Source organism: Podarcis vaucheri (genome assembly GCF_965113315.1).
Source record: "Podarcis vaucheri genome assembly, chromosome: 10".
Lineage (NCBI taxonomy): Eukaryota > Metazoa > Chordata > Lepidosauria > Squamata > Lacertidae > Podarcis > Podarcis vaucheri.
The window spans coordinates 7,892,874-7,904,782 of record NC_138748.1 but is presented as its reverse complement, the minus strand read 5'-3'; the positions used below and the strand labels follow the sequence as shown (position 1 = coordinate 7,904,782).

The 11,909-nt window shown below is 48.5% G+C and overlaps 1 protein-coding gene across 2 annotated transcripts in view; it reads left to right on the top strand.

Annotated features, from left to right (window-relative positions):
- The first annotated feature begins 4,057 nt into the window (after nucleotides 1–4,057).
- The window catches only part of SLC26A5 (solute carrier family 26 member 5), a 44,975-nt gene continuing 37,123 nt past the window's right edge, over nucleotides 4,058–11,909 (top strand). The window contains exon 1 of one of the 2 annotated variants that reach the window (XM_082239648.1): nucleotides 4,058–4,228. The gene's annotated coding sequence lies outside the window, so the exon portion shown is untranslated. Of the gene's footprint in view, nucleotides 4,413–11,909 lie in introns of both variants that reach the window. The other variant, XM_082239647.1, reaches the window with a different exon arrangement.

Genomic DNA, 11,909 nt, shown 5'->3' with positions numbered 1-11,909 from the left:
CTGCTCCGCCTGCTCCGTCCAGATGAATTTCTTTTTCTTGGAGCTTAGCGTGTCCGTAATGGCCGCCGTCTGCATCGCGAACCCCTTGATAAACTTGCGATAGAAGTTGGCGAAGCCGACAAACCGCTGGACCTCCTTCCGATTGCGCGGGCTCTTCCAATCCAACACCGCACGAACCTTGGCGCTGTCCATGGCTAGCCCCTTGTCCGACAACTTGTAACCCAAGAAATCCACCTCCGTCGTGTCGAACTGGCACTTCTCCAGTTTGGCGTACAGTCTATGCTGCTGCAGCCTCTCCAGCACCTCCCGAACATCTTGGTCATGGGCTTGCTGCGAGTCGGAGAATATCAGGATGTCATCCAGAAAGCAGACGCACTTCTTGTAAAGGAGTCCCGCCAACACATGATGCATGAAAGCTTGGAAACAGTGAGAACCGTTTTGCAATCCAAACGGCATCACTCTGTACTCGTAGGTGCCCAGAGGCGTGAACATGGCTGTCTTCCACTCATCGCCCTCCCTCATGCGGATGAGATTGTACGCACCTCGCAGGTCCAACTTGGTGAACACGCGTCCCTTGCGCACCGTCGCTAGCAGGTCGTCAATCCTGGGCATGGGGAAATCAGAAGGCTTGGTCATCTTGTTTAAGAGGCGAAAATCCACCACCAGTCTTTTCTGGGGCGTGTCCTTCTTCTTCACGAAGAAAACAGGACTGCCCCCTACTGCCCTGGACTCCCGGATGAAACCGCGCTGCAAATTGTGATCTATGAACTGTTTGAGTTCCTGTAATTCGTCCTCAGACATGGAATACAGCTTCCCTTTCGGCAGCGTCGCCCCTGGTAGGAGGTCAATCTTGCAGTCATATTGCCTGTGCGGTGGTAGCTTGTCAGCCTCTTTCTCGCAGAAGACCTCCAGAAAGTCCGCGTATTTGTGGGGGACTGCTTGCAACGTTCCCAACTGCAGTTGTGATTCCTCCTCCTCTCCCTCCTGTCTGGGCAGGATGCAGTGTTCTGCGCAATAAGAGGAGCCGAAGATCAGCTGTCTCTGGTACCAAGCCAGTGTCGGACTGTGCCTGTCCAGCCAACTCATGCCCAACACAATGGGCGTGTCCGACAGTTGGGTGACATTAAAACTGATGACTTCCCTGTGGTTGCCAAGGCGCATCACCATCGGTGGCGTTTGCTTCACCACCTGCCCCCCTAGCAACTCTCTGCCATCCACTGTGACGACTTGCAGGGGCAGAGTGGCAGGCAGTAGCTGTATAGCGTGCTGCTCCACAAAATCCTGCGCTATAAAGTCTGCGTTGCTTCCAGAATCCACAGAAAGCGGCACTTCGATAGTGACGCCATCGGGTAGCTGGAGAGATGCTGTGAGCTGCACTACTGGTTTGGGTGGGAGGGGGTCCGTGGGTTGCAAGATCGCTGGGGACTGCTTCACTGATGCGTCTGGCTGGGCCCCAGTGCCTCTGTCTCCAGCCAGACATCGTCGTTTCCCTGCTGTGGTTCTCCTTGCTGCGTTGCTGCAGTCACCATTGCTGAGGCTGCAGTGTGCTTGTGGAGCCTCCGGGGACACTCTTTCGCCAAATGGCCTGGATCCTCGCAGATGTAACACTTCCTGTTCCCTCTAGGAGGCTTCGCTTTCACTGCCGTCGGTGCTTGGGCTCTGGCTGCTGACTGAGCCCTTGCACCTCCAACCTCCATCGGTTCCCCTCCCCCTCCAGGCGGAGGTGTGGATTGCGCACGCGCTGCTTCTCTTGGAACGAAAGAGAAACTTCTCGCTGCTTCGCGCCCTCCACGTCCTTCATCTCTGCACCAGGGACGTTCTTCCAGCCTCACCCCCACAGTCAGCGCCCTTTGGACCACCTCCTGCGTGCTTCGGGGCCTCTCCCCCCTTGCAATTTCATCCTTGACCGCTGAGCTTAGACCCTCCCAGAACAGGTCTCTGACAGGGGGCGAATCCCGGTCCCACTCTAAGGCACTGACCAGCGCAAAAAAGCGGGCGTGGTACTGCCGGACGCTTGCCCTCCCTTGTTTCAGTCCATGAATCTCCCGTCGGGCAAGATCCACATCAATAGTAGACAAAAAACACGCATCCATCGCTTTGATAAAGGCATCTGCATTCTGAAGCGCCGGATCTTTATCCCTCCACAAATTGCGTAGCCACGCTTTAGCATCCCCATGCAAATGGGATAGTATGAACCCCACTTTCTCTTCCTCATCTCTAAAGTCTTTTGCCAGCAGTTGCAGTGCGCACATTACGTCTGCTCGAAAATTGGGGTACTGTTGTAAATTCCCATCGAAGTGAGCCACAAGCCCTCCTGCTCTCCGTGCCAACCCAACCCCCTCCGGTCTGGGTCCTGGCTGCCCGTGTTTAACCCATGCTTCAAACCTGGCGTGGAGATCTCTGTAGGCGGCTGCCGCATCCTCCTCCCTCTTCTTGGATGCCAGTACCTCCGCGTTCAATTGGGTAACTGCCTGTTGCAGCGCTGCAACTTTCTCTGCTTCCGTCATCTCTGCTAACCGTCGTGAGCTTGCTCCCAAACACCGATCCCCTCCTCCAGCTGCCTCTCTCTCCGCTGCGAGATATCAGGTGTCCGAAGCTTTTAGGAGACGGGTCTTACTGTCAGAGCTGCCACCCAGTCCCAGCTCACATAGGACCAAGTCCGCCAGCGTTCACTTTATAAGAGTCTTTATTAAGTTACAGGTTTCATTTCCGAACTGCAGCGTGCAGCTCTACACCTTCTGCCCTAGGTCGGCGAAGACCCGTCTGAGTCCCCGCCTCTTGCACACCAGCTTAATACCCTAGCCTTGCTCCACCTCCTTCGCCTCTCCCTACGTCTCTGGGTCCTTCTGCCCCCCTGGGCCTCCTCCCTTCTACTCTCCTCTGACGCTGACCCCCCTGATCCTTCTGCCTCCTTGCGGCGGGCTTTAGGACCTGGCTCACTCTCCGGGCTGCTTACTGCTCCAGCTTCCGCTGCATTTGAACTTGGCGCGCGCGCCCAACTCTCTACTTTCCTCTTAACCGTTGCCTCGCTCTCTGAGGAGGGCGTGACCACCCCTGACTCGTGCCCTCCCTCCTGCTGACAGCCTCCGGAACCCGATGCCTGGCTACCTTCCTCCCTGCTGCTCTCAGTCTTGAGCGTGGGTCCCGACTTCCAGCTGCTGCCGCCCTCAGTTATGAGCGTGGGTCCCGACTTCCAGCTGCTGCTCTCTGAATCTCCTCTGTTCCCTTCCTCCTGGGGAGTCCCCCCGGATCCCCCCCTTGCTCTGCTCACTGGGGCTCCCTTTTGGGAGTCCTCTGACTCACTGCTTAGGCTTGGAGATCTCGGGTCGTCATCATCACTCATTTTCCCTTCGGATTCCTCCCCCTCGCTCTCTGCTTCCTCCCTTCTCTGCGTCTCTGCTCCTGAACCCCTGACATATATATATATATATATATATATATATATATATATATGCTTTCGTAGATTTTCACGGGTACAGGAATGCAGGTTTTGGTGTCTTCGGGTGTCTTCCCGTGTAAGAGTCGGGGTGTCTGTGCGACGTTTCGACGAGGTCTCACTCGTCATCTTCAGGCTGAAGCCGAAAGCACCAGCCTGAAGATGACGAGTGAGACCTCGTCGAAACGTCGCACAGACACCCCGACTCTTACACGGGAAGACACCCGAAGACACCAAAACCTGCATATATATATATATATATATATATATATATAAAACAATACCAGGAATAGTTTGAAAGCGACAAGAATTGTTTGCCACGATCCCCAGCCTCACCCCCATTTCAAAACGGGGCGCAGGTTTTTCTGCAGAGGGAAACTCCTGTACAACCAGCTGGTCACGCGCGACCCCTCGACACGGGTGGACAAAACGGCGGCTCTCCCCTGGGTCCGCTTTCAAAACCGGGGGGGGGGGGTCATTTTCAGCCTCCCTTTTCGCGAGATTCATCTGCGAACAACGTCCAGAGCCCCGGACCGGACCCTCCGCTGACGGAAAGAGGAGCCCCTCGGCCGAGAAGAAGCTTAGCAAGCCATTTCGAACGAGAGAGAGATGCCCGGCTTTTACCTCAGGCCCAGCGCCACCGAGGTCGCCTCGAGAGGCATGCTGGGACTTGTAGTTGCCTCCCGCTCCGTCGCTCGTGCCCTGAACGGACGCGGGAACTACCGGTCCCAGCAGCCCCTGCCACGGGGAATGGGGGGGGGTGAAGAAACCCTAAAGGCCCGCCCTTGATATGTGAGTGTGTCTGTGTGTTTTGGTAATGCCTAATTTTGGGCTGCCGGGAGGAGGAGGAGAGCTCCGGCTGAGGGCGGAGAGTTACCTCAGGTTACCGTTTAACAGGCCGCCGCCGCCGCCGCTCCTGTTGCTACTGGGCTTGGGCGGCGAAGCGACCTCGGGAGGCCGCGAGGAGGCGGAGAAGGTGAGGCGCGAGGAGCGCGAGGCGCCTTTTTAAATCTTCATTTATTTATTCATTGTATGTTTGTGAGAGAAAGAGGGGTAAAAGAAAAAAATTAAGGCAACGGGGGAAAGGAAGGAGGCGGCGGGTGGTCGAGACTCGGCGGGTTGGGACCGAATAAGTAAGTAAAATAAGTGAGTAACAGCTTTCGGGACCGCCGCCTCCTCAGAGAGAACAGATTTCGGACCGAGTTGATCTCGGGGCTTTTCAAGTGTGTGCGCGATCCCCTTTTAAGGACCAGCAAAACTTGTCCCGGCAGAGAGGTTAGAAACGGTGCGCGGAGCAGCTCCTCCTCTCGCTTGGTCTACTCGCCGGTCAGGCTGCTGCTTTTAAGGAGCAGGGCCAGTTTTTTTATTTAACAAAAAAAAAATGAATTTGGGGTGTGTGAGGAGAAACCTCATTCGGAGAGAGAGGAAGGAAGCCTCCTGATTATTATTATTGTTGCTGCTGCTTGTTGTTAATTTAAATCTGTTTAGTCCCTGCCTGGCGATGTGTCCGAGTCAGGCTTGTTTAGAAAGTCGTGCCCGCAGGAAGCCTTTGCCCTGCTAATGGGTGAGGCTGGCTTGGGGTGTGGAAGTGGCCCCCAAGGTTTGTTTCGCAAAGTTCAGGGAGGAACCTTGGTTTTAAGAAAAGAGGTTCTAAGGGATGAGTCCCTGTTCATTGGGGCTGCCAACCTTGCTTGCAAAAAAGAGAGCCTGCCCACCTTAGCAGATTTCGCCCGGGACCTGGGTCTAATCGCACCTCTTGCTCAGAAGCAGATAGGTAGCCGTGTTGGTCTGCCATAGTCAAAATAAAAAAATTCCTTCCAGTAGCACCTTAAAGACCTAAGAACTAACTTACTTGGTCTTTAAGGTGCTACTGGAAGGAACTTTTTTATCTTGCTCAGAAGTTGCAAGAAGCTCCTTTCTAAGTGCCGCTTTGCCATGAGAAGCCTCCTCAAGGTTTAGCCCATCATTTGCCATCCTTCCCTGATAACTTCCCCTCCTGCAGTTCTTTCGCCTCCCCTCCCTCGGTTTCACCCTGTTAACTGCATCCCGCACTTCCTCTTTTCATCTTTATGTTGCTTGCATTGCTTTTATCACACTTTTATCAGTAGGATAAGGTTTACAACTTGTATCAATATACAAGCGAGACTGGCTGACTAAAGTATTCAACTCCATTGACGTATTTGAGGAAGAGCAAAGAGCCTGTAATCGGAAGCACTGATGGGGGAAACCCCATACCTGAATCTTTAGCCCACAGCTAAAGATCCTGGCTCTAGATTCTAGGGAGAACCACTGGCAAGAATTCCAAAATGAGCTGAAAATCACTTACCGGTAATCACTAGCTTTTGAAAACTTTTTTGTTTTTCCCAAATCCCACAATCATTTCCAGCATAATCTGATTTCCCCCCTTCTAGTTGCCTTTCCACTTTTTCATTCCCCAGCAACATAGCCTTCTATTTTTTCCTTTGTTTAAGGTTGTTTGTTTAAAACTTTAATAGTGTGTTCATAAATCCTTGAGAATAAAGGGGCCCTTAAGTTGTCGTAGTACAATCAAAGTATAAGGAACAAAGTAGTCTGTATTGTGAATAAAGAAATCTGCCCGATATTTATTAATGTTCTGCATTTTTATGGTGCTTTCTGTCCAAGCTTCTGTACATAAAGGCAAGTATATTTTAACTGTGAAAGTATATTAGACCTGCTAGGTGCATGTTTTGAATGCACAAAAATCTTTTGGTGATCAAACAAATAGCCTCTTGGTTGTAAGGCATCAAAATGTACTGATTGCAGGAAAACCTCTGCTGGACAGCTCTCAGTTAAGCCAGAGCTGGCTTAGTGTGCCTGCTTAGAACACACAAATCTTCCAGCAAAAAATACACTTAATGAAAAGCATTAAGTATATGAACATTCTAAATACAATTCCCTCATGCCTCCAAAACCATTGATAAAAATTGGTACAAACCCGGCAAATGAAACTTGATTTACCACAAAACTGGCCATTCAGGAGTTAACATATCCATAAAAACTATCCTGCATACAGGAGCTTAAACAGCCTCACAGACCAGGGCTTGCCAGTGTGGTGCCTGTGATTGCGAAAGCACCCTTGAAGTCTTCCCACAAAGCCTCGGAGCACTCTTGGTCATGAGGTGGTGTGGGTGATTACATGCTTTTCCCTTGAAAAATACATCGAGCTGAAGGAGGAAGTTGAAATTATGGTATTTTCCCAATTCTTCTTTTAGTTCTATGTGCTTTTCAAGGCTCATATTAATTCTAAGATCCCTTAGAAAAGTAAAGTGTGTGCATGCTTTTTATCTCTCTCTGAGGAGTTGGAGGTTGGTACTGAACTAAAGGAAATGGAGAGAGGTTACCAGAAGGGATGGCATCCATGGCACTCAATCCAAAATCAAATGAGCTCATGGGCCGATAAAGATTGGCACCCCTGCCACATATAGTACATGCACACAAGCACTTGGATTCACTGGGGTAAAACATTTTAAAGTGTAGTGCAAAGCTTCTGTAATTGTAGGATAGTTATGCAGATAGTCAGTAGATGACTGCTTTTATAGAGAATGATTGTCATTGTGCTATCAAGGCAATTAAGATTTAGTATGACAAGCACAGCAAGGACTTGGACTGCATGCACACCATACATATCAAGCACATTACTTCCCCTACAGTATCTCAATAACTTAGTTTGTGTTGGGAAATATAGCTCCGTGAGAGGTAAACTACGTATGGTGTGTACACAGCCTCCCACTGGTATTCCCTCAGTATTTGCCTATATTGCCAATATTTCCCTCAATATGCACCAGTATTTGACATAATTCCAAGATGAGTAAGGATGGAGCCGGAATGCACTATACTAGACAGGAAAAGTGGAAGCCCAGAATTATCAACATTACCCAGAAATCACAGTCCTGTTCTCCATTTCGACCAACCAGGCAAGGGATGGAGGATCTGCGGCCCTTTAGATGCATTTAGGTTCCAGCTCCCATCAGCCCCGGCCAGCATGGCTAATGGTCAGAGATTATGAGAGCTGGTGACCAGCATCATGGCTCAGTTGGTAGAGCAGGAGACTTAATTTCAGGGTCCTGGGCAAAAGATTCCTGCATTGCAGGGGGTTGGGCTAGAATACTCTCATCCCTTTGAACACTACAACGAGAGAGAGAGTGATTTAGGCTTGAACTAGACAAAGGGTAGGGAAGGGGAGAGATAGTTAGATCCTCTAAGCCAGGCATGGCCAAACTTGACCAGCTGTTTTGGGACTACAACTCCCATCATCCCTAGCAAACAGGACTAGTGGCCAGGCATGATGGGAATTGTAGTCCCAAAACAGCTGGAGGGCCAAGTTTGGCCATGCCTGCTCTAAGCAATATTATTTGCATTATTCTGCCATTGAAAGGAGAATACTTGCCCTTTTCTCATCTTGTTATTGGCATGTGCCTAGTTCACCTCTGTATGTTCCCATCAGCAAACCAGTATTGACTCTGGAATGTGAACTTGGCTAGAAACTTCATTTGCTCTATGAACCTGCCAAGCTAAATGGGTTGGTCAGATCAGTCTTCAGGCCAGTGTCAGCATGAGGAACACCACGGAACAACAAGAAAATTAACAACTCAGACCTCTCACTCTTTTCTCAGAAGGGAGCCTGCAAGCCATTTATGCCAAGAACTGGAACCATCACTTATCTAAACGAATAGTGGAAAGACTTAGTGCCTTGCAGATTATTGAACTGTTTAATCAACTTGGCACATAAGAAACACGTGGTCCACAAATGGGCATTAGTGACCTTTTAAAACTGAACCTTTCCCTAGAACAAACATACACACTGCTGATAGCATATTGGGACTCTGAGGGACAAAATCATTTAAGGAAAATGCAACTTTGGAAGTGAACATTCATTGCATTTAAACATGAAATGTCAGGTCATTGATAGCCCATTTTAAAGATCAATAATGATTCTGTCTAGATGGCTTGTTGTGTCAATCTCTTGCAGCAAAATGATAAGTATTGTGACACCTTAAAAACTAATACATTATGGTACAAGCTTTCGTGGACTGCAGTTCTCACCAAATGCATGAAATGCTATCCTGGGTTGCAAGGGTTTATGTCTGTGTATATGATTTTTTTTTTGGGGGGGGGGGTAAATAGTGAGGTCAGAAGGAAATACTACAGGTGGTGATATTTATGCTATAAACAGTGGCCATTCACACACACACACACCAGTTGTGTTGATAACACAGATATCCTAGCATTGGTAAGCCAATTAATACATGTAGTATGATAAAAATCCATTGTGAAAATTCATTCCACAAGTGATTGCATTGAGTCTCTTGATATATTGCAATGAAGCAGTTAAAAGTTGTTGTCAATTATTTAAAATAACTCATGGCAGAAAAGGAGTACATTTTTTAAAAAAATCTGGTTTAGTCAGGGCTTGAATGTGTCCTGTGGTTTCTTCTCAGTTATAGAAGTTAAGTACTTCTGTGTGAATGTCTCCAGAGATCATGGCCTTAGCCATTATCTTGGGTGGAGTTCAAAATTCTCCATAACTGCAGTGTGACCTAAACGTGTTCCATGAGTGACCTGTGATAGATACTTTGAAATAAAACATTTATAATAAAATTAACTTGAATTTCCTGCCTGTGAAAACAGGGGTTGTTAACTTGGGCTAAGACTCCAGAATGATCAACATGAGTCCTCCCAGCTATGTAAACATACCCTAATGGGAGAGGTTAGGCTGAGGCTGTGTCATGATGGGTCTGTGACTCTTCTGGGCATACCAGGAAAGGCCAATCATCAGAACAAGTAACTTGACTATGAATTGACTCATGAAGGAAGTGGCTTGGGGACAAGGGTCTGAGGGTTTGCTGTTGAACTGCATCTTTCTATCATTTTTCTTATGTGATTTGGAAGCACTACATAGAACACCATGTGTTAGCACACATTTGCCATGACTTTCACTGCAGTAAAGACTGTTAGTGGTTTTGTGCACCCTTGGCGATTTGGTCTAGATGGAGCAGAGGAGGAGAAAATGCAAACATTTGAGCATAAATATCTGGGTACTATGCTGTCTGACCTTTTATGCTGCTCACATTCTACTGCTCGTGCTCCAGAGTAGTAACATGAAGAGTTCATTCTGGCATATTTGCTGTGCAAGCCTTTCCTAATCATTGTGGCATTGATGCTTCATATGTTGCTGGTGTGCTTACACAATGTCCCCAGGCTACAGTTTGCTTTTGTTTTAACTGGGGTTGGGTAAAGTGTGCACCTAAACATGCAATCTACAAATTTGTATTCAGGAATATAGATATCTAGCATGCATATCAGAGGCAGGTTTGGCTGCAGCTCCCTGTGAAGTGTACACTCAGTGGCAAGCCTTGATTTGATGGTATTTAATATGTAAATCAGCCCTAGTACACACAAACTGGATGAAATCTGTGGAGCTTTCAAAATGATTCAGAAATGCATTTGGTACACAGAGTCCACATGCATAAAGGGGTTTGCCTTGATTATGGTTCATTTTCCTGACAATCCACTCTGGGAGAAAGAGGGTCCCAAATTGGATCCACTAGATAACTGTACTATCTGACCCTTTCATGAATTCAAACCAGGGATTTAAAGTACCATCTTTGAGGATGGTTCTGGTGTCCCTTCATCCTACCAGTTCAGTGTTGCTCAGGTGCTAAACTTCAGTTTCTGCATTCTGCTGCAGGGCAGTGCCAGTTCCTCTTGTTTTGGTAAGCAGATGCAGTAACCCACAGTCAAAAGGTAAACTTTACATGAGTATAACTGCAGTTAACCAGAGTGTTGTTTTGAAAAAATCTACCGTATATGCACTAAGAATCTATAAAAGAGTCATGTTTTACATCATATATGATGTTAGGCACAGGAAACATCAAATTATGTCTGAAACTTTCAAGCTGCAGTTAAAGGAGGTAGTGAGCGTGCTCTTCCTTTGTAGTCAAAAGTTGGCAGTTTTTAAATTTTGTGCCTGCATGGCAACGGGAAAAGGTGCCAAGTTCAAAAAGGGCCGATTTTTTATTTCAAAGGAAGAATTGGGAGCACACTTAGAATGCACTTCTGATTGTTCTGTCACAAGCTCAGCTTGAATTCAACCCATGTCTCCAAAAGCTCTTCCTTTGAACCCCTACCTCAAGCCACGTTTGCAAAAGGAGACTCGAGAGGGCACACTCCTGATTCTTTTCCTTTGGAAATTGCATTTGTGATGTCCAGCAATCAGGGCTGGCCAGCCTATGAAGTGGACTGAGGCATCCACCTTGGGCAGCAGAATCCCAAGCGATGGCTCCCCCATGGGCATCACACCCAGCCCTGCTGCTGCTGGAGAAGTGAAGAGAAGTGATGCCTTCTTCTCCTCACTTCTCCTGGGCAAGGGGTGGGGACCCTGCCCACACCCTGTCATTGCTAGAGAAGGAAGGAGAAGTGGCTGCAGGTTTCAGTGAGATCTTGCAGCCCTTTCAAGAGATCTTTCCAGAACCCAGAAGCTGCAGCCATGCAACCCTGATAAGCAAGACTTCAACGGGACGGGGAGGCATCTTCTCTCTGACCAATGAGAAATTCCTGGAGCAGCACTTCTGCATTTAGTTTGCAATCTATTATTACTATTTTATTTCTATACAAACAACTATATTAAGGTGGTGTACAGAATCTCACTTAACCAAAAACATGAGAAGAAAGCAGTGAATACTTCTTGCATTTTTGTAGTATTTTCTTTATTTATAAATATACAAACAAAGCATGTGGAGACTGAAGCGTTACTAAAGGGCAGCAGTTCTTCCACCTTACATCAGGTTCCCAGAGAGTGGCCTTGCAACCCTAGATGCCTTAAGCCAGCTCCCCACTTATTTCTTCAAATTGTCAGGTGCTCTTTTCCACCAATGCATCCCTGGACCACCCTCTTAGGTGAAGGAGTGTCAAATTCTCCAAATTACCGCAGGGATGTCATTCAAAAACAATGCATTTCCCCTAGCTACCAGCAGACCAGCAGGGACGCGGGTGGCGCTGTGGGCTAAAGCCTCAACGCCTAGGACTTGCCGATCGAAAGGTCGGCGGTTCGAATCCCCGCGGCGGGGTGCGCTCCCGCTGCTCGGTCCCAGCGCCTGCCCACCTAGCAGTTCGAAAGCACCCCCGGGGGCAAGTAGATAAATAGGTACCGCTTACCAGCGGGAAGGTAAACGGCGTTCCGTGTGCGGCTCTGGCTCGCCAGAGCAGCGTTGTCACGCTGGCCACGTGACCCGGAAGTGTCCCCGGACAGCGCTGGCCCCCGGCCAATAGATGTGAGATGGGCGCACAAACCCCAGAGTCTGTCAAGACTGGCCCGTTCGGGCAGGGGTACCTTTACCTTTACCTTTACCAGCAGACCAGCACCTAACTAATAGTTTCCATCGACAAAAAGCCACCAGTTATCCTGGGCTGTTAGTCTAACAAAGGCATATGGCTGCTATAACAATATTTTGTT